Source organism: Ursus maritimus, unplaced genomic scaffold, assembly GCF_017311325.1.
Source record: "Ursus maritimus isolate PB19 unplaced genomic scaffold, ASM1731132v1 scaffold_21, whole genome shotgun sequence".
Taxonomy (NCBI): domain Eukaryota; kingdom Metazoa; phylum Chordata; class Mammalia; order Carnivora; family Ursidae; genus Ursus; species Ursus maritimus.
The window spans coordinates 24,873,196-24,897,369 of record NW_024424564.1 but is presented as its reverse complement, the minus strand read 5'-3'; positions in this window follow the sequence as shown (position 1 = coordinate 24,897,369).

Here is a 24,174-nt window from a genome sequence, read left to right as displayed (position 1 = left end):
GCCAGGATGATGTGTGAGCAGGGGATCTAAGCCCCTGACTCGTGATTTGTTGTCCAATTAAACTTCACTTACGAAACATAAAGTTGTTAATAATGTCAGGACAGCAGCTGTAGAGTATTCATTAAACATCAAGGGGAGTGTGGAACCCTTTGCAACTCTGATGGAGTCTGTATGGCGTGATAAGAGTATTCATATAGGTTTAAATATTTTTTGAAGGAGTTGTAACTTTCAGATTTGTCATAAAATTTGGATTTCCACTTCTCCATAAAATCAGAAGTTTTGTTAATATTGGCTAGAGCTGAATTGTGGCTACTTCTTGTCCTCTTCTAGTGCCAACAGGACTGCTGGTATGCCATATCATTCTCTTTGTTTCCAGAGTGAGGATGATACTCTTAAATCACCTTTTAACCTTTTTTAAGAAAAATACTTACTTTTGTTTATTTCTCAGATGTGGGTGAGGAAAGTCATGAAAAGAGGAACTGGTTTCCTTACATCTACCCCAATGTGCTCATTTGCATTATCTTGAACAAAGAAGTGGGTTTGAGACCCTGCCTTTGCCCTTGACTTGCCCCATTTTACCGTTAGTTCAAACATTTTTCTACTTTTTCCTCTTTCTACATTGTCCTTTCTTTTTTCTGCTCTGTTTTCTACTATATTTTGTGATTGAGCCTTTACCTTCCTCTTCCTGTTTCTTTATTCTATCTTCCTTTACTCCTTCTTCTTCCCATTATCCCACCAATCCCTCTTCCTTGAGGATCTCAAACTATCGCATTTTTATATTATTTTTATTATTATCTTAATGCAAGCAGAGTAAAATAAAGCATAAGAAAGATAAAATTGTTCTTAAAATTTTGGAGTCTTTTGGGGCTTACTGGAATCTGGGCAATTTACTGAAGAACAAGAAAATCACCAAGAAAAAAAGATACAAAACAGTTATTTCTTAATATTTTGTTGCTAGGTTTTATTGTTTCAGAGGAAATTTCAAATTCTTATAGCCACTGATCTAGAAAACCGTCTCATTTCTTTTGCTGACTTGTATCTAGAGATCGAGTTACTGATTGTGAGCTAGCTGATGCGTGTGACTGGATTCGGGTTGTTACTCAATTCTGCACACATGAGCAGATCCACCATGTAGGGGTCTATAAATGAAGGTCAAAGTAGTTACTTGATTTTATTTTGAATCAGCAGGCAATTTAAAGATTAGAGAATTGGGTTAATGTGGTAGTTGAATGCTATACTAGCAGCGACTAAGTCGGAGCTTTTAATAGAACTAGGTCGAATATAGTGTTATGGAAGGACAAAGGGTGTTAATAAAGAATAGATTTCACTTGTTTAGTCAAATACTAACACTAAACAGTTTCTTCAAAAGAATATAGTGTTCTAGTTACAGAAAATCAGAATTCCACTGTGACTTTAGGTAAGTCCTTCCTCCTCGAAAGCCTCTTTAAAAACATTATAAAACAAAGATAGCAGCCTAACATAACAAAGTTATTATAAACATCAAATAAGTGCTTTAAAAAAATTCAACCAAGTAAATCTGAAGATCTAATCGGCTTTACTAAGCTATTCATGGATTGGGCAACATCCCATCTAGCAAGCGGTGGGGAGTTCTGAGGAGTTGTACTAAATGGAAGTTTTTTTATAGGAAAGAGGGTGGTGTAAGAAAGTTAATAGCAAAGGAAAGGATTGTTTCAGGAAAGACCACCTTCCTTTATGGGGAGAGGCAGGTCATCTTATTAGGCTGGTGCCCTCTTCCTTTGGGGCATAGTGAAGGCCCATGTGACAGATTACCTCAGTGATGCTGATCAGAAAATCCCTGACTGACCTAGTAAAAGACTACATTTTGAGGGAAAGGGGTTTGAAACTTGCTTAGTTATCAAGTCCAAATTTGATGACTTGGCTTATGTGACACCATTTTGGTCCTGTGGTTCACTTTTGAACATATTACAGTGACTATAAAATACTTAGTAGAGTGTATCAATCAATAGTAGTTAACTTCATACTAAACATTAGTACCAAAAAAAAAAAAAAAGTCATTATCCACTGAGGACTTCTGTGCTTGATGGAAGAAGGAAAAAAAAATCCTTTTCTCTGTGTTTATTTCTCAGAATTTTTGTATTTGCCATTTTCCTCCTCCTCCACCTCCTCCCTCCACCTTCCCCACCTCCTCCTCCCTATTTTCTTTTACTGGTCTATTTACTGAAATCACTACCATCAATGTTAGGCTGTTACATGACCAAGCCAGGAATCAAGCTTTTCTTAAAACGATAAATAAATACTTCCTAAGTCCTTATGTGATTATTTTTTTCCCAAAAAAAACCTTTTTCCCTCTTCCCAGATGTCTTTTAGCTGAGCGTGAGCTTGCTGTTTGTCTCATAAGCTTCTGGAGATTCATATAAATTCAAAGTTTTCAGCAATTATATCTGGAGAGAAATTAGATATAAAACCCACCCTAAGGGTAGGGTTGGTATTTTATTTGTATTCTTCTCTCTAATATATGTCTGGCACAAAATAGGCATTCAGAAACCTATTTAAATTAATAAACAATTAATAAAAGGTATCACACGTTTCAAAAAGTAAGATATTATCCCAGTAGAAAAAATGGTCAGAAGTTCAGTATATGCATTATCAATGTGTGTGTGCGTGTGTACATACACATAATTTATTTTTAATACCTTTTTAAGGTGTCACACATTTTTAAAAAATAGGTAATACCTAAGAAAGTAGCTGAGAATATTGCCTTCAAAATATCCCAAAACAAAATAAGTGTGGGCAAGATTTTCCTGCAGAAAACAGAAAATTGTGTGCTCCCTTTATTTAATGTAAATTTTTTGCTGAGAGCAGCTGCCCAGCCATAGACTTTCCTTCCCAGCCATGTTTGCACCTGGGTGGAACTTTTTCACTAATTCTAGCTGATGGCTAGATGGTGGTGGTTCTTATTATCATTTAGAATGGGATGCATTTATCCATCCTTTCCTTCCACACATATTTCTTTAAAGTCCACTATGTGGTTAAGTAGTATGTTAAATAAGATTACAGTAAAATTATAAGCAGTGTAGAAATACATAATTTATCTCATGCAATACACCCCAAAGCCTCTAGTTAATAACTATAAATTTATTACAACATAGTATTAATTTCTTATGATCAGTACGAGACAACTATAAATGTAAAATACTGTATTCATTAGTGTCTAATATTCTGTTCTTGTGATAAATACAGACATTCTAGTAGAATCTATCAGTGACAATATTTTATCTTAAGTGATGGTTTTCTGTTTTGAGTATTTTATATGTTACGCAATTATGATGAGTGGCTCAGGAAGCAATATGATTGAAAAATTCTAAATATAGAAGTAACATTTTTCATTATGACTATTAGGAAAACATACTCTGGAGGCTATGCATTTATGTGTATGAGTTTTTCTTCACATAATTTTATTATGAAAATTTTCGAACATGGTGAAAATTGAAAATAATTTATAGTACCCCTATATCCACATTAATGTATTCCACTCTTAACATTTTATGACATCTGTATTATTTATCTTTTCATCTATCTGTAATTCAAACCTTATTATTTTATTTATTTAAAAAAATTGTGTAGACATCAGTATACTTTTCCCTAAATACCTTAACATGTATGCAATCGCCTAAAGTTCAATATTCATTTATAATTTTTTGTTTTTTAAGTTTTTTTTTAAGTTTTAGTTTTAATTCCGGTATAGTTAACATACAATGTTATACTAGTTTCAGGTGTACAATATAGTGATTCAACACTTCCATACAATACCTGGTGCCCATCACAAGTTCCCTCCTTAATCCCCATCACCTATTTAACCCATCCCCCACCAACTCCCTTCTGGTAACCATTAGTTTGTTCTCTATAAATAATTCTATTCTTGGTTTCTCTCTCTCTCTTTCCCTCCTTTTCCTTTGCTCATTTGTTTTGTTTCTTAAATTCCACATGTGAGTGAAATCGTATGGTATTTGTCTTTCTCTGACTTATTTCACTTAGCATTATACTCTTTAGCTCCATCTACGTTGTTGCAAATGGCAAGATTTCATTCTTTTGGTGGGTAGTATTCCGTTTTGTGTGTATATATATATATATATATCACCTTTTCTTTGTCCATTTATCTATCAATGGCCACTTGGGCTGCTTCTATATTTTGGCTGTTTTAAATAATGCTGCTATAAACATAGAGGTGCATGTATTAGTTTATGATTTATTTAAAAATAAAATTCCCATATGATAAAATGCCCATATCTTAAGTGTATCACTTCATGAATTCTGAGAACTGAGAACTGTATAAACCTGAGCAATTCAATCACCCATCAAGGTTTAGAACATTACCCTCACACAAGAAAAGACGTGCTTTCTGATAGTCAGTCTCTTCCCCCTCCAACCCCAAAGACAACACTTCATCCTGACTAATTTCACCTCTTTTAGAAACCCATATAAATGAAGCCACACTGCATGTATTCTTTTATGCAGCCTTCCTTCATTTAGCATGTATTTTTTGAGATTTATCATGTTACTGTGTTTAATTGATAACTTCTTCATTGTTGTTGCTGAAGTTTTCCATATATAAATATAAATATGTAAATTTATCTCTTTTTTTTTTCTTATCCATGCTGTTGATGGCAACTTGGGAAGTTTTTAGTTTTTATTTATTTTGCTTGAGTCTATGAACTTTTATTGTTTGTTTGTTTTGTTTTACTTTGAGCTTTTTCTTTTTCTTTCTTTTTTTTTTTTAAAGATTTTATTTATTTATTCGACACAGAGAGAGACAGCCAGCAAGAGAGGGAACACAAGCAGGGGGAGTGGGAGAGGAAGAAGCAGGCTCCCAGCGGAGCATGGAGCCGGATGCAGGGCTCGATCCCAGGACCCTGGGATCACACCCTGAGCCGAAGGCAGACGCTTAACAACTGAGCCACCCAGGTGCCCCTGAGCTTTTTCTTGACAAGTCTCTATAGACATTTTTATTTCTCTTCGGTAAATACCTAGGAGTGCAATTGTGAGGTCATATGACAGGGGTCTGTTTAGGTTTATAAGACACTGCCAGATCTTTTTCTCAAATGATTGTAACCTCTAGTTTTATTCTCTTGTTAAGCTCTAATTTAGAAATTAGCCTTTCTTACCTCATTCCCTGGTAAAAGAAAGGTTCATATTAAAAGTGCAATGGATTACATGCCAGGATGACTCCAGTAGTAAAGCAACTTCTTTCAAAGATGCATAAAGACAGAGGTGCCTGGGTAGCTCAGCTGGTTAAGCATCTGCCTTCATGCCTTCGGCTCAGGTCATGGTCCCAGGGTCCTGGGATTAAGCCCTGCATTAGGCTCCCTGCTCAGGCTCTCTGCTCAGGCTCAGGCTCCTTGCTCAGTGGGGAGTCTGCTCCTCCCTCTCTCTCTCTGCCCCTTCCCCCTACTTGTGCTCTTTCATGTATGTGCACTCTCTCTCAAATAAATAAATAAAATCTTTAAAAATAAATAAATAAATAAAGATCCACAAAGACTGAAAGTGAACAACTTTATAAAAAGTAAGTAGATATTATTTTTAAGAGGTATTTAATTTAAAATCACTAAATAGAATATTGAAGAATTTTGTTAAAATAATATAGTCTTTATTCCTATAAATATAAGCAATCAGAAGATAACAGCATTTCTTTAGCTATCAGTCACTTAAGTGTTGGCCATCATCATTTACTACTTTGAACCAACCCTAATTTAAACCATAATTACAACAAAATTTATTTTTAATGTAGAGCTGAAGGTATATGTCAGTTTTCTAGGGCGGCCCAGGCAGACCACTAGAAACTATACAACTTAAAATGACAGAAATCTATTATCTCACATTTCTGAAGGCCAGAAATCTGAAATCAAGGTGATGGCAGGGTGATGCTCCTTCTGAAACGTAGGGAGAAATTCCTTTAGCCTCTTTCCCACTTTCTGGTGGTTCGCTGGCAATCCTCAGCATCCCTTGGCTTGTAGTCTCAGCACTTCCATCTCTACCTCCATTGTCACAGAGTCTTCCGCACCTCACGTGTCCGTCTGTTCTCACAAGAACACCAGTCGTATTGTGTTACAGCTCACCTTAAGGAGCTCACCTTTACTTGATTGCACCTGCAGAGACCCTATTTCCAAATAAGGTCACTTTCAAAGGTATTAACGGTTAGGACTTCAACATATTTGTCCAGGGGTCACAGTTCAAGCCATATGATATTTGATTTATTTCCCATTATGAGTAAGTATAAGATGGTGACAAGATTAAAATTTTAGTCATTCCCTCCTTAAATATATTAGGATGTCTGATGATGTAGAAATGATTTGGCTGTTGACATAGTATATATTTTGAATTTTGCTAGAAATTTTTCATCTCTCAAGTCTAATAGCTTTAGAAACAATTATGTAGAAAATAAAGTATGTAAATAGTCGACTGTTTCCTTCAGGCTCTTACACGAAAACACCAAAACCAATAACTTGTTTCACAAAATAACCTAAACATTCCTGACTGAAAAAAAAATCAGCTTAAAGAAGGAGCTTGCATGATTCTGCATCATGAAAGCCTATATGCTACCAAAAAACATTTGGGATAGCTGAAAACAACTTCTGTTTTTAAAAAACAATATAATACACTCAAAGATTAATAATTTCAGGTCTAGGAAAGCCACTCATTTTTTCTCTTGCTTCAGACTAACAAAGTTTCACATCAAGAAAGTCTAAAAGCTGTTAGAAGTACTTAAATTCTATAAGAAAATAGAACTTCCTCACCTTGTGTCGTATTGAAACATTTACCTATTATCAATTCAAGTTTTATTGACAGTGTCCACCATCTATTCCGGTAGATAGAAGAAACATGACAGATACAGAAACCAAGAGAGAAAGAGGGATTGATTTCATGCAATATAACAGGAAAACTATAAAATTCTTACATTTTTAATCCTTTGAAAACGAATGTATTCTAGCAACAGTAAATGTACAAGTTAGCTATGACTCTTGGGGCAACATTACAAATTCAAGACAATGTTCTTTTTTATAAAATGTTCCACATAGAGGAGGTAAAAATGTAATAGCCTCCATCACAATATGCAGAAACTAGGGGTCAGAGTTATCTAAGGTTACATACTAGATGAAGTCGGAGACTAGAGTTGATTCATTTCTTTTAAAACCCTGGAGTTTAATCATTTCACTTGTCTTTTAAAAATATCTTACTTGAACCATTCACTAGGGTTTATCTACAAAAGCTTGCTTTAAATCCCAGCTGTATAAGGGCCTGAGTCAGGTAGAGAGAGATATTAATACTATCTTCAAATGCTATTCTATCATAAGATTCTGATTTCATCTATTCCTATGGGCACAATGCAGCTAATGGTCTCTTTTAAAGATTTAAAGGTTTATAAGTATGTGTAAGTAATTCTATTAGATTCTAAGTCTTGTATTTCAATTAGAAAATTTAGAGAAGCTAGCATGGTTTGTAGGCTGAAAAGGAGAAATACAGACACAATCAATAAATAATAACAACTTGGAACATTAGCCTTAAAAGAACAGATATGTAAGTCTAAATCAAATTGTAAGTTCTCCTGCTTTTATTTATTTTTTTTATTAGAGCAATGTAACTGAAATTAGTTCCACAAAAGAAGGGATTAAAATGTTAAGAGTTACAATGAGAGTACTGGAAGAAAATGTAAGTTAAAAAATGGGAGTAAAATTAATATCAGAAAACTAAGAAAAGAAACGTTCAAAGCCCTGCTCTGTTAGCTGGTGACAAAAGCCTGTATCTTCACAGTGTGAGGGAAGGAGTAACCTTTCCTCAGAGGAAAACTTGTCATTGCTTCTTACAATATTGGTCCCTTAGCTTTATTCTCCACACCACTATCCCTCCATTCAAACAGAGGCAGTAAAAGTGTATCAACTTTCAAAATCACTGGTTGGCTTAGAGTCTCAGATTTCTTTGTGTTCAAGGCAAAAAGTGGATCCGGTTAGAAAAGTAAATAAATAGCTAAATAAGTAACTAAACAAAAGAGATTGCAGTTGTTGCCTCTGCCTCATTTGCAATTTCATGCAAAATATAGATCTTTGTACAGCAAAGGCAATCAAATTCTCCTAAGGTTTATTTACAACTTGACTATTTTTTTTTCATTTTCAACTCTTTATTTAATCAGATGTACCAAAGCTTATATTTGTTTGAAGCATTTTTGAAAAATCTTCATATACAAACTTATTTCCATACCAGAAAGTCCATTCAAGTCTGTACATGCTTACACATTGGAACAAAATGCTGATTCAGGAAAGAATAATCTCAATGATTGAATACTAATAGTACATTGGGATTGAGACATGAAACAGATTTTATTTAGATATGGATTTATTCTAAAGTTTCATAAGTGAATAAAATAGATTAATGAAATAGAGTTGATGACTTTTCACCTATTGATAAATAGATATTCTTATGAATACTATATTTTGCCAGGTTTAAGATTCCATCAGTCATAAGGTTCACCATAAACCTTGATTGTACCTTTTTTTTGTGGAAATTTCATGAATGTGCACAGCAATTTAGAATGAATGTTGGTTTGAGATATATTAAAATGAGAAAAATTATTTTGAGAAGAAAAGAAGTATGTGTAATTTCTAGAATGTTTCTTTTTATTTATTAAAGTGAAAACACTTTACAACAGGATGGTACAGTCCTAAGGTATGGCAAACCATCCATCAATATAACAAGAGTAGATGAAATTATAGGATAACATGTTTTTCAAAGAAAGAAAGGAAGGAAGGAAGGGAAGGAGGAAGGAAGGAGAAAGAAAGAAAGAAAGAAAGAAAGAAAGAAAGAAAGAAAGAAAGAAAGAAAGAAAGAAAGAAGGAAGGAAGGAAGGAAGGAAGGAAGGAAGGAAGGAAGGAAGAAAGAAAGAAAGAAAGAAAGAAAGAAAGAAAGAAAGAAAGAAAGAAAGAAAGAAAGAAAGAAAGAAAGAAAGAAAGAAAAAGAAAAAGAGAAAGGAAGGAAGGTAGGAAGGAAGAAAAAAAGGAGGAGGAGGGAGGGAGGGAGGAAGGAAGGAAGGAAGGAAGGAAGGAAGGAAGGAAGGAAGGAAGGAAGGAAAGAAGAAAAAAGAAAGAACAAACATACATGAAAACGCTGTGGCATACATTTGGTAAGAGTGCACATAAATGCAGAAGCAGAAAAATGTCTGCACCGAGAAACCTATCACTCCCTGAGTACAATGTATTCTAAAGTGGTACTAATTTGTGATTCATAATAATCACAGTATGCTGGGCTGGAATTTACTTTCAGCGTTCTAAAAAATAAAAAATGGTTTTCCAAGCAAGCTGATAATGTAAACTAGGAAATCATTTATCCTACTTAAGAGTGAAGGTCAGCAAACTTGCCAAGGCTTGGAAATAGTACTGTTAAAAAATAAATGAGTTCATGATAAATGATCCTTATCTTTAAAAGTACTAACAAGACTCCCCGAGCTACAAAGGCCCGCTTAACATGATCTGTTTCTTTCAGTAATGCTTTGAGATGGTCTGTGCCTCAGACTTAGTACTACTGGTGAGTCCCTGAGTACGGATGAGTTAATGAGGACCTAGCACGTCACTACCGCCTGATAAAATGTAAAGGGCTGAGGAGTAGAATTGAAGAGTTAATGTCTCTGAACGCTCCCTCTTGTCCTCACAAAATTGGATTTGGTATCTCTCCTCCAAGTCCCCATAGCACACGGCAAATATTTCATTTAGAGCAATTGGCCCACCTTTTTTTTAAATTGATTTGATTGTTCTTAGACCTCTCTCCTTAGACTATAAACATCTGTATTTTAGGATCATACCTAGCATAACTTTTATATCTCAGGGGCTAGTGACTGCCTAGATTATAGGCACTTAAAAAGTGTTGAAATAACTTCAGCAAGTGTTATTTTGAATTACTTATGAAAGATGCATGCTTAAGGTAAGCTTTGGGTGGATTTTAGCAAGAAAAAAGAGCAACTTTCACATGCTAGTTAATATTGGTATTAAAATAAATTGAAATTATGAAATACATTTATAAGAATTGTAATATTTTTAAATGTTAGGTTTCTTTCTTGATTATGAAAAATACATTCAACATTATATCATTAAAACCATATATATGTGATACAAAATATTTATCTACTAAATTAATGTCTTTCTCACATGGAAGTGGATAATAGCTCTGTTCCACACTGACGCTGGAGGGGAAGTTTTTCTGTATCTTGCATATATATTCCTCTGGCTGAAATTTCCAGCTTTTGCCTAGAGCGACCTCAAATATTTGTTTCAGAGTTTTGTTGAGATATCAGTGTTATGGATGGGGATAATAGAATCACCCACTTGATTTGACAGCGTTATGCAGTGCAACTTTATTTTAGACTCACTCCATAAAATGCAAGTGAAACTGAGTTTTCACAGAAAGTCAGAAAGAAAGAGAGACAGAGGCACACAGAGAGAGAAGAAAATATAGGGCCATTGCTATGTGGCAGGTTATAGTAAATAAAACTGTAAAATTCAAGCTACTGCTTTTCAGTGACAGGATGCTGACAAGCTGACTGTATATGGAATTTGAAGTGGCTCAGTAGTGCTATTATTTCTTGGATAAAACAATCACTTCATATCGGTCTTTGTCATAGAAGAACTACTCTTCTCTGTCTTTCCTGCCCCGTTTCTAAATACAAACTCTATATACATAGAAGGGTTTTGATCAATTTCTGCTTAAGTGGTTTGAACAACCATATTCAGTTTTATTATTTTAATTTAAGAGATGGTGGAGTTTCTGAAATACGTATATTTAAAATTGCAGGACCATGTCTTGATGGTCAGGAGCAGACAAGTAGTTTCTGCTATAATTTACTTGTTAATAGAATAAAGTATGTTTTTCTTCCATGCTGGTTATTCTTGATGACTTGCATCTCAGTGTGAAGCTCCTGTCAATTTCTAACTAACACAAAGGAAAAGAATAGAAAAAAAAAAAATGAATGCACAGGGAGTAAAATGCCATTTCACACTGGGTGCTTTGTAAATGTGAGCCAACTCACACAAATCCTTTAGGCATCAGTAGAAATGGAGCCGAGCCAGAAGAGAAGAAAACATGTCCAAATAGAGAAAGTTTGCTCAGCAAATTGAAATTCAAGCCTGAAATTGAAAAGTTTGAATTAAATCTACTGCAAAGGGCACATTTCATCCTTTACTCATTTTTTCCCCTAAAATGCAAAGTTTATTAAATATTGATTTTTGTTACAGATTCTTTGCATATTTTCATTCTCCTTCCACTTAATCTTCTGACATAGTAATCATCACTCAGGTAAATGGTAATAAAAACATAATGCTAAATATTTGAACAATTTCATCTGAGTTTTCACACAGAAGTAAAATATACTCTTCTGTGTAATTACAGCTCAATATGGAAAATATAATTTGGCATTATTGGCTCAAAGCAAATACCTTTTATATCATTGTATAATATGTTTAATAAAAAAGCAGTTTAGGTGTAAATTGGAAAACTTTTACAGTAAGTACTGTGTGATTTCATTGTTTGAGATTTGAGTATCAATCTTATGAATATGAAAGTATTTTATAATCTAAAAATTAAATTTAATATAAGAGGTGGGATAAAATTTATTGACAAAACCAAAAGAGAGTGGAGTTAATAATATATTAAAAATTATTTCTCTCTTGTGATCCAATTTGAAGCATAAATAGAGTTCTTTCCATTTCCAAATTTTAATTGACCGTATTATTTACCAACATTTGAAACTTTTTCAAGTGGAACTTTATTGGCAAAACTCAGCATACTCTATAAATTTTCTTGTTCTTCATCCACATTCCAGCAGAGAAAAGAAAAGAACATTTATCCCTAAACCTTACAGAAGGTTGTGGTAGATATATTATTAAATAATATTTATATGTTTTGATTATAAAAATAATATACACTCATTGGTGAGAATTTCTAAATTGCATGAGTGTAAAAAAAAAAACCAAATTAATTAATTAAAATTCAAGTTTATTCTCTTAACAACTGTTTTTTGAGCGGCTAACATGTACCAAGTACCAAACTAAGTGTTGAGCATTTAGAGGTAAGTACAGTACAGTATCCTCATTTCTTGCTTACAGTATAGTGGTTAATTATAAGAGCATATAGATAACTGCTATTGATATTTTATATTATTTCAACAGAATAGAGTTTCTCATTATGCTTTTTCCCCACTTAATATAAGGACTTTTTTATTAATTCATTAAAATTTTGCCCAAACATAATGTTTCATGGCAGCATCTGATAGGGCACTTAAAATCATGCTTTCTAAAACCTTTGCCACGGGGATGCCTGGGTGGCTCAATAGGTTAAGCATCTGCCTTCAGCTCGTGTCATGGTCCCAGGGTCCTGGGATTGAGTCCCGCATCAGGTTCCCTGCTCAGTGGGGAGCCTGCTTCTCCCTCTGTCTGCCACTCTCCCTGCTTGTGCTCATGCGCGCTCTCTCTCTGACAAATAAATAAATAAATCTTAAAACAAAACAAACCCTTTGCCATGAAGTTGATGCTTCATATTTGTTCCAGTTTCGTTATAACAAATAACACTATAAAAATATATGTATGTATTTATGCATGTTTTGATAGTTCCTTTACCATAAAATTCTAGAAGTAGAATTCCTGAGGCATAAGTTACTGTATTAGTCAGAGTTCTGCAGAGAAACAGCATCAGTAGGATATCTATTTCTATTTCACTGGAGAACCAGAAAATATATATGTTTTAGACATTTATATATGTTTGAGACAATTGGGAATTGTGTCACATGATTAGGGAGGTTGAGAAGCCCCACAATCTGCCATCTACAAGCTGGAGACCCAGAAAAGTGGTAGTCTAATTCAGTCCAAATCCAAAGGCCTGAAGATCAGGGAAGCAGATGGTGTAACTCCCTGAGAGCAGGCGAGATTAGATGAGATGTCTTAGCTCACTCATAAGGCAGAGAAAATGGGGCAAATTCCCTTTCTCAGCCTTTTGTTTTATTCAGACCATCAAAGGATTGAATAAAACTCAGTCACAATGGGGAGGGCAATCTACTTTACAGAATTCATTAATTCAAAAAGTAATCTCATCTGTAAACACCGTAACAGACACACCCCAAAATAATCTTTAATCTGGGTAACCTCTGGCCAGTCAAACTGACACATAAAATTAATCATCACACTAACAAACATTTTAAAACTCCTGATGCACAATGTCAAACTGACTTTCAGAAAGGCATCAGCAAAATTACATGACTTCTAATTCTATATACAAGTTCCCATCTCATCAAATATTTGCAAATATTTAATATTATTCTTTTACAATATTTAATGATTTGACACATGTAAAATATCTCTTTATTATACTTTTGCTCTTTATGACTAATTAAGTGGAATACTTTAGGGTTATTAACCATTTGGAATTCCACTTTTTTGACTTGTCTCACTCAAAGTCAGGTACAACATAATGATTTTAAGACTGAACTTTGAAACCAACTCTCACCAGCTACACACCTACTAACAATACGTGAAAATTCCCATTTCTTTGCATCCTCACAATGTTTGATTCTATTAAACTTTTCTAATTTTTTTAATTGCCACTGAGTTTGCCTTCTTAGTTACTTCTGTGAATTTCATCCATTTTTATTAATTTCTTTCTCTTTTTTCTGTTTCGTTTATTGGAGATAGTCTATGTTTATAAATATTAAACTCTTGCCAAATTTTGTGTTGCAAATGTGTCTTCATATAATTTTGTCTCTCATTGAATAAAAATCATTTTTTTTTATAGTTAAGCCTATCTGGTTCTCTCTTTAATGTTTGTTTTTTACTCCTTTGGGTTTTATAAACTTTTTTTTTAAATTCAAACCATGACTATAAATATACTGCCCTATATTCTCTTCTATTAGTTGTATGAATGTATTTATGAATCCATGTATCTGTCTCTCCATTATTTACATCATTTATCTATCTTTACTTTTATACTTTTTCTCCACATAGTAAACCCCATTGTTTTCCAACATCATTTGCTTTAGAGTTTAGGATTCTTTATTTAATTTTGGTACTACATGTATCAAGTTCTTATATTTACATGACCTCCCACTCTATTCTGTTTCATATTCTGTCTTTATTAGTAACATGTTTGTATTAATATGACAGTATAGTAGGTCTAAATAAATGAGTGATCCCATCTCTTTATTTTTCTTTTCTCAAAGTTGAATTCAATTTTCATAAATCTCGTAAGTTGCTGAACATAGTCAAAGGTGTAACAAACTCACAAATCTCATCAGGATCAATTCTGTCTTTTAAGAATAGACCCTTCTGGTTTCTGAGTGATCTTCTATGGAAATATCTTCAGTCTTCCACACATATGTAGCATTATCAGACAGGTAGGGATTTGTGTAGAGTCTACACTCAGATTATGGTTCTTAACCCTTCTGCAATTAACTTGATTCCAGAATTGTCCCCTTACGTAAAATTCTAAATAAAATTTATTTTTGGAAGTTCCTTTCAATGAATGTTTATATATGTAGAAATATATCTATTTTTATATCAAATGGAAAATTATAATATTACTGTGCTTCAGAGATTGAAGTAATATATCCCTGCCTCCCATTTTTTCCAAGAATAAACTCTTGAGGACATAATCATCACAATTGTTAAATATTCACAAGCTAATGTCATCGTTCTTACACATTGTTAATGCAGAGTTTTTGCAAGGTATTTAAAAGCCCAGGTCACCTTCTCAATGGTGGAAAATAGAGTATTACTTTTCCTCCCTGTGGATATCTTTTCTATTAACTTTATTGGGTTTTATCTTCTGTCAAGTTTTTCACTGTAGATTTAACCTTTCTTTTCTTCACTTGGGAAATATTTTCTTTTCCAAAGAAAATGGAAATCTACGATTTCAATTTGTCTTCATCTTGCTTCATACCAGAAAGTATTTAATCCTTGACTTTTACATTTATGAAATGGTGCAAAATAAAAGTTATCAAAAATATCTTTATAATTTTAGAAATTGAGTTGTAAAAGAATACTAAGATTAGAACAAAAGATCCATGTACAGTGGTGAAATATGTGTGTATTATTTTAGTACATTATTGAAAATTATTTTTTAGGGAACTATAATATGTTGAGGATGACTAGATATTTGAAGTCGAGGAATAAAGAGATAAGCAGCATAAAAGCATGGGTAGTGAGTATGTAACAGATTTCAAACAAAATTGTTATTATAGTAACATACTATGTTTTAAAAGGTGTGGTGAATAACGATGTGGTGACTTGGCTGGAAAGCGAGCAAGGGCAATTGAGCAATTTTGAAATTATCGAAGAAAGAAGATTTTGTGACAGGTGTTACAGTGGGAATGAGAGTGAGACCTGGACAAAGATATCTAGGAATTATTATTAATAGCACTAATGGTTGATTTAATGTTGGGAGGGATAGATGAAGAAAAAGCAGGAATAAATGATGGGAGACTCACAGGTGTGTACCTGAGGCAGCAAAGTGTTTCAGGGTTCCATGTTCTAAGATAGTAAGAAGGAAAGTAACAAGTTTAGGCATTAAGATGGTGAGTTCAGTTTCCTGTACTTTGAGTTCATCTGAATACTAACCAAATGAGATAGCCTAAAGCAGCTGGAAATATGAGCTAGGGTGTAATTCTGACATAAAGCTAGAAATATTTGAAAGGGAAACCACCATTTCTTACATAGAGTTCTGTGTAAACCTCCGTGATCTGACAGCTGCCTAGATCCGCAATGTCATCTCACACCGTTAGTATTTTCTGTCACTAGGGCCAGAATACCCCAGATTTCTCTCTACCTTAGAATATACCACGCTTTCATCCATTTTAGTGTTTTTGCCCCAGCTGCTCCTGTGACATAGATATTCCTTATAGAAAATAAGTTTTGCCTCCCTTCCTATGATTTCACCACCTATATTTACTATAGTTTGTTTACTTTCTATCACTAGTAATTACAGTAGTACCTGGACTCAATACGTATTTGTTGAATGAAAGAATCTATATGTGAATGTAGGAATGGACAAGTTTAACCAAGGAGTGTTGAGAGAAGAAAGAAGAGGGCCTGTGGTAGAACCATGACGAACACTGTCTCAGCCATAATGAAACTCAAGTACTTCCCATTGCCTTAAAAAGAATAATGCATTCAGATCATCACAGTGTCCTCCTAAAGCCACTGTTGTACTTAAAAATATTTATATCTATGCTTTAGGGGTGAGGAAGGTCTTCAGGTCTCTTGCATTCAGTCCTGCACTGTGCCTGTTTGTCAGCTATCCCTAATCCAACAGAAACATTTTAAGCAAACTGTTGAGAATTTGTTATCTTGCCCAATATGGTAAAGATAGGGATAAATTAAAACACTTTTGAGACTGAGTCATGATTAACCAGGTATGAAGGAGAAGTAATGTAATCTATGAAAAGGACAATTCAATTAGATATTGGGAACATGTTGGGGTGCCTGTGTGGCTCAGTTGGTTAAGTGTCTCAATTTTGGCTGATATCATGATCTCAGGGTCATGAACTTGAGCCTTGGGTCAGGCTTAGTGTTCATCATGGCATCCGCTTGAGTTTTTCTCCCTCTGCCCCTCTCACTGGCTCACATGTGTGCGCGCTCTCTCTCTCTTTCAAATTAATTAATTAATTTTTAAAAAAGAAATTGGGAACATGTCTGTAGAGTTCTGATGGGAGAACAGGAGTAATGATATGTGTTTTGGAGTATACTTACTTAAAACCAAAATAACCCATGAACTCTTGGGAACAAGAATATAAAATGACAAGTGTAATAGCAAAAGACCAAAACTCAGTGTTTTCTGAGATCAAAGTGAAAAGGAGGAAAGAACAACCAGCTAGCAAAGGGGATAAAGGAAAAAAAAAAAAAGTTAGGAGAAAGGTAATAAAAAAGGTAGGACAGAAGTATGGAATGAAGGAGTAGATTTCAGTAAGTAGATGAAGTTTTTTAAAAAATCAATGTACTAGGAGGCCTTTAAAAATGAGGATACAGAAAGAGCCCTGAGATTTTGTGATTAGGAAATCACTGGAAACTCTGAGCAGGCAATTTCATTACAGTGATTGCCTCACAAGTCAGTATGTGGTTAAGCAAGAAAGTGGTAGAAATAATATGGTGGCCATGGTTGCTAATTATCCATTGCAAAGGTTTTGTACCATTGCAGAGAGCAAAAAAACAGATTGTCTGGAAGGACATATGTTAGGATAAAATGGAGTACTTTTTGTTCCTTTTGGTTTTTCAGAATAGTCAAGCCCTGTGTATATTTTCAGGCAGAGGAGAATGAGTGCATTTGGGGAGGCATGTGGTGTTAGACAGAAAGAGAATAAATTTCGAAGCAAAGCTCTAGAATGGGAAAGTGATAGTAATTAAGATTTAGGATATCCCCTGAGATATAGGGGAAAAAAGTAAGAAACACAGATAAAGCTACATGAGATTGGAATTAGACAGAGGTAAGCTAAGGGAGAGAGAGGACTGGAGGCCAAGGAAACTATCAGCCATTTTAGTGACTTGTCTAGCTAATGATTAGCTAAGTAAAAGAGCTTCCGGGAAAGTCTTAGATAGAGTTGGGCAGGATAACTTTTTTTTTTTTTTTTTAATTTCTGATTGCCGAACGGCAGGCACACTCCTAGGTCCCCCAACATTTGTCATGGTCTCTGTCCACTCAGGTTGTGTTAATATTACCTGGTGGGAGATGTCATTACCAGGGGTTAGAGCAGAAGAATTAAAGAAGAAACACGAGACAATATTGGGGTCTGGATTGCTGACCTTCTCATATACTGAACTGCAGTATATCATAATGGAAAGTGACCAGTTATTAAAAACTTGGTTTAGACAGTAGAGCTGTTTCCCAAATTAAAACAAAATAAAAAACAATTAATAGAAAATGCTCCAGAATCCAGTTCCTTAATGGGAAGATAGAGTAAATAGTGTTCAATTACCAGAGAAAGTAAAAACCTTGAGTTCCTAGAGTTTTTATAGTTGCAATGAGTTTTGCCTTCCTATTATTTAAGAAAAGAGGAAAAAGAAACATACCAAAGAAATGTTGATAAAGGTGAAAGCCACGATGCTTTTTTTTCTTGAATAACCAGCTCATTATCTCAAAATAATTAAGCAATATTAATATTAAATTAACAATATCTGTTTTCTTTTCAGCATTCAACCCCTCCCCCATATATATATATACTAAGCAACCCATTCCAATCAGTGAGAATTGAAGCACAGATGCTTCCTGACTTACAATGGTTCAACTTAATGATTTTTTGACTTTACAATGGTGTGAAAGTGATACACATTAAGTAGAAACCATACTTTGAATTTTGAATCTTGATCTTTTCCCAGTGAGTACTATGTGATGTGACACTCTCCGGTGATGCTGGGCAGTGGTGCTGAGAACTCGAGGGTAAACAACCAATACATTTACAACCATTCTGTATCCATACATCCATTCTGTCTTTCACTTTAAAGACAGTATTTAATAAATGACATGAGGTATTCAACACTTCATTGTAAAACAAGCTTTGTGTTAGATGCCTTTGCCCAACTGAGGGTAATGTAACTGTTCTGAGCACAGTTAAGGTAGGCTAGGCTAACCTATGTGTTCAGTAGGCTGAGTGTATTAAATGCATTTTGTATTTACAATATTTTCAAATTATAATGTGTTTATCAGGATATAACCCATTGTAAATCAAGGAAGATCTGTAATCACATTTATAACTAAGATCATTTTCAGTTTTTACTTCAAACTAAATATCACATATTCAAATAATAAGGGCTTGGCAGCTTGTCTGCCATAAAAATCTCGTTTACTAGGGGTTGCACTAATGTTTAGAACATTTTCAAACATGCGGTTCTTCTTGGATCATTTGTTATGTCTCTAACCTATATCCAAATAATTCTCTCTTTTCCTTTATGTTAAATTACACAGCAATTAGCTTTCATTAATTGTTTAGAGATTAACATAAACTCTTTGAAACCATTAGTAAATTGCTGGTGATGATCTACAAGTCCCCAAGTCTCAGGTTAAATAGCAAACATTTATTTCTTCTACCTTTCTGTCTCCATTCTAACACTAGGTAACACACAGCAACTATTTTGTTGTCTTCTGTCAGGAAAGCTGTACCTACATGATTAAGATGGCACACAAGCTCTAACTGTTATCAGTTATACCAATTAAGGTCAAATAGAATGGAATAGCCTTCTTTGTGGAAAACAATACAAGCAAAAGAAACTGTTATTAACTTAGAGACATCATATATACCTATGACAGCTTCTTCAGAAGTTATCATTAATTATTTCTAGATAGTCACCTATAATCACATCTCCCAAATCCACAAATTTTGTGTTCCTTGAATCGTGGGTAAAAATAGGCTCCAGTGAAAATCAGTGTTTGCCAAATGGAATAGCGCTCCTGACATCTTCACTGAAAAAGTAGTAGGAGTTGTTTTCTTTCTTTTTAAATGAAAGACTTTGAAAAATTATAAATGCTATGTCTTTGGGAGGAAAAAAGACCAATTTCAACCTCTTTGTATAAAATATGCTATATATTTTTTCTTTTAAAATGATATTTTAATTTTTGGTTATAAAATGGGATTATTTTTGCTAAAAAGTTGGTTACTCTATAGTCAGGGTCATTCATGCTAAAACACGTATCAACACCACCACCAAAAATCCTATATCAACACCACCACCTATGTCAACAACACCACCAAAAATCCAGACGTCTTAGTGACTGAATGCAAGTGAAGTGTATCTATTGCTCCTCCCTTCCTGAGTGGTTTGCCTACAAGCAGTGACAACAGGCTCCTACTATTGTCTAATGCTTCCATATCCATCTTACAGAAGTAAGGATGGAGGATCAGGCAGGAGGTTTAATAGATAAAAGTTAGTCATATGATCTCAAACTAGTTAAGATGGGGACTGAAAAATGTAGCTTTAACTATGCATCCAGGAGGAAATGGAAATGGTTTAATAAGTATATATCAATATCTTCTATACAAACTATTCTTTTGGTCCCCAAATACTCCTTTCACACTATCTCTCATATTCTCAACTTTCCCATATGAATAATCCCCAGTCTCATCCAGTCATCTGGTTTACGTTCTGGGATCTTTGGATGATGACAGTTGTCTTTATCAGATCTATATATACAACCATATCCATGGTTCTGAAATCTGAAAATTTTTTAAAAATCATGTTATATGCCCCCTGATCATCCAAATACACATACTTACAGACAGACAAGGTAATCCCAATAACTCCTGTTTGGAAAATGGGAGAAGAGAAGGCACATAGAAATCTTTGATTCGGGGTGCCTGGGTGGCTCAGTCGTTAAGTGTCTGCCTTCAGCTCAGGTCATGATCCCAGCATTCTGGGATTGAGCCCCGCATCAGGCTCCCTGCTCAGTGGGAGGGAGAGAGTTTTCCCTGTCCCACTCCCCCTGCTTGTGTTCCCTCTCTCGCTGCCTCTCTCTCTGTCAAATAAATGAATAAAATCTTAAAAAAAAAAAAAAAGAAAGAAATCTTTGACTCATGGTATAATGGAATCCAGCTAGGCAGATATTATTGTAAAGTCCTACTTCTGGAGAAATAGGAAAGATTCTCAATTCAGCCTGATTATCTTCCCTGGGAAGAACTCCCTTGTTAAGGAAACCAAATTCACTGAAGGTTATCTCTTATTCTCCTTGGCCATCTGCAAAGTGGGTATTGAAGAATAGGTCTTTCTTGGCTACTCAGTTTACAGAACCCGTCTCATGCTTATGGAAATATGGGTGTCCAAAAGTTTTTTCTAAGAATTATAGAGTCAAGGGGTGCCTAGATGGCTCAGTGCTTAACTGTCTGCCTTCAGCTCAGGTCATGATCCTGGGGTCCTGGGATCAAGCCCTGTGTGGGCCTTCCTGCTCTGCAGGGAGCCTGCTTCTCTCTCTCCCACTCCCCCTGCTTGTGTTCCTTCTCACACTGTCTCTCTCTCTGTCAAATAAATAAATAAAATCTTTAAAAAAAGAAAAAAAAGAAAAAACAATTATAGAGTCAAAGAGGTACCTGGGTGGCTGTCAGTTAAAGCGTCTGCCTTCAACTCAGGTCATGATCCTGGGGTCCTGGGATGGAGCCCCATATAGTGCTCAGCAGGGAGCCTACTTCTCCCTCTCCCTCTGCTGCTCCCCCTGCTTGCGCTCTCTCACTCTCTCTCTCTCAAATAAATAAATAAATAAAACTAAAAAAAAAAAAAAAAAGAAGAAATACAGAGTCAAAGACTTTTTAATATGGACTTGTGGCTATTTGGTAATAAAATTCCTATAAAAACTTGGCAAACTATTTGCTTCCCGTCAATTTCAAGCTAAAACTATCAGACTTTGTTCTCAAATATGTTTCATTTCTTTGCTACCTTGTTGTCATGTCTCTCTGTTCAACTTCAACTCAGACAATTTTGAGGCTGGAAAGTTTGAGTGGGTAGAGCATTCCCTTTATTTGATCTTTGGCACAAATCTGAGTCACTGCGTATCTGAGAAATCGCACTGAATCTTTGTCGTTCACTCTTTCAAATACTATTATTTATTTTTCTAAACTTCTCTATTCCTTTTCAGTTCTACTTTAAATCTGCCAATTATTTTATGAGCTCACTTCTTTCTTGTAATACTTTGCTGAAACCATCAATAATAATAAAACATATTAGTAACGTGTGTATTCCAAGCATTTCTAGAACTAAAAGCTCAGTAAGCGTTGGACTGTCTTCCAAGCTAACACAGGTGACAGTTTTTAAATGTCTTCATTGCAATCACCAATTGACCAACCTGCTTTATCCATATTCCTAACATCTGCTGCCCAACAACTTAGCTATTGTCACATATTGCAGTTTTTGTTACTTCAGCATCAAATTTTGAGGTGCTGGGTTTTTTTAATAGTCTATATAAATGCTGGCTGCTACAAAAAGTAATCACAAAACTTTGTGCTATTTACACTCATGCAAAATCAGTGTGGATGTTCATAATTGCAAAACGTTCCTGAGAAGTTCTCGTACAAAAAGGATTTAGGGGGGTGCCTGGGTGCTCAGTTGATTAAGTGACCAGCTCTTGATTTTGCCTCAGGTCATGATCTCATGAGATCAAGCCCCCCATAGGGCTCCGTGCTCAATATATAGTCTGCTTGTCCTTCTCTCTCTGCTCCTCCCAGAGAGAGAGTGGGAACTCTCTCTCTCAAATAAATAAATAAAATCTTTTTTTAAAAAAAAAGTGATTTAGGGATTTAGCATCCTTGCATCTAGTAACCCCATAATCTTTAATTATGACCTACGATATGAGGAATTGCTACAGAGTGTTTATAGGTGGGCCTGGAAGCCTACATTTCATTTTTTAGTCATATGTTCTCAACTTAAATGCAAAAGCTGTAAATATAAGTTAGCTATGAACCTAGGAAAAAAACACCTTAATAGTAAATAACTGAAAAAGGAAAACTTAATGAAACAAAATAAAACTTTAATAATCCAGTGGAAAAATGCTATTTATTTTATTTTTCTATAATTTAACTTTTTTTTAAAAAATTCACTTTCCACTAGGAAACTATTGTGAAACTGTCACGAATAGTCAGTTTGTAAGGTTTTCAAGTCTAATAAATATTCAGCTTACTGACACATTTTAAAATGTAAATGCTTATTAGAGTAGAGAATCTTGGCCCATTAGTTGTATTATTTTCTACATCCCAGTTCTTGTTTCCCAAACAAGTACAAGTACGTGCCAAATTTGAAACACATTTTCATGGAAAGCTTAATGTGGAAATAGTGCATGGCCACTTACTGCTAAAGATGGAGGTTTAATTAGGGCATCTCTAATGTTCTTTTTACTGCTAACATTTTATCAAATGTGACACCCTTAAATTTAGGCAAGTCATGTTAAGCTAGCATTTTAATGTGCACAAAACTTTACACCCTCTCTCCACTTACTAAATGTAATAATCAAAATTAGTTTTCTGATGATATTTTCAAAGAACAAAAAACTGATACAGAAATTAAAATGAAAAAGCTTTTAAGGAAATTTTTGTCCTGATTTGTAAAAAGCATGTTCATGATAGGAAAAAAAAAAAAAAAAAGAATCAAAAGGAAGAATAAAGAAGAAATAAAAGCTTCAAAGACCTTGTCACCCCCAAAATAGATAAATTCGTTCCATTTTGTTTTTCTTTTGTGTGTGCATGTTTCATAATAAATGTGATTTTCTAAATATTCAGTTTAGTTTTTAATTTTCATTATTTCCACATCATTAAATAGTGTATGACTACATTATTTAAATGCCTGCACAATATTCCAACATATAGATGTCACATTATTTATTTAATCAATCTTCTGGTAAATATTTAGACAATTTACACTTTTTAACTGACATGAATATATCTGTAAAAATATCTTTTACATAAATCTTTATATACATCTCTGAAGAATTTAGAATATATTAATGTTTTTGAGGCTTTTGAATACATATTACAAAACTGTGTCCTTCTGAAAAATGTATCTGATAATGTAGAAGTGTGGCTCTTCCATCATTGCTATTTCAATAGTTATTGTTACCATTTTCTAAATTTTGTCAGTATGATAGTTGGATAGTTCTTAAGATGGTCATTTGATTTCCTCTGTTGTTGAATATTTTTGTATGCCATCTACATTCTGGTATATGCACGTGTGTTCTACAAATGACTTGATCATGTGTTTTTTTTTTCATTAAATATAGATTTTTTACTAGTTACAAGACACAGTGCCATACATTGGAGATAATTGCTGTGAACAAGACAATCGAAATTCCTGTCTTTATAAACTTAGAATTAACAAAATAAATGACATTAAATATGCACAAGTGAAACTCTCTTCTATGAGTGCTACATAAGTGCCTCTCCAATTTAATCAACACCTTTCATTCCTACAGCAAAACAGGGCAACTTACAACTGTAGGATCTCAACACTTGTGCCTATAGGGGGCTAGTATCTGGCAAGAAAGTGTATTTCTGCTCCTTTTACTTGGGTTATATGTCTACCAAGACTCAAATGAGTGTGATTACATATTTGTTGGTCTAAGATGTTCTTGTTATGGTAATTTTGTACTTTTCTGAATATTATATAGACTAAATAAATATGTATGCAAAAGAAATATGGCTTTGTTTCTATT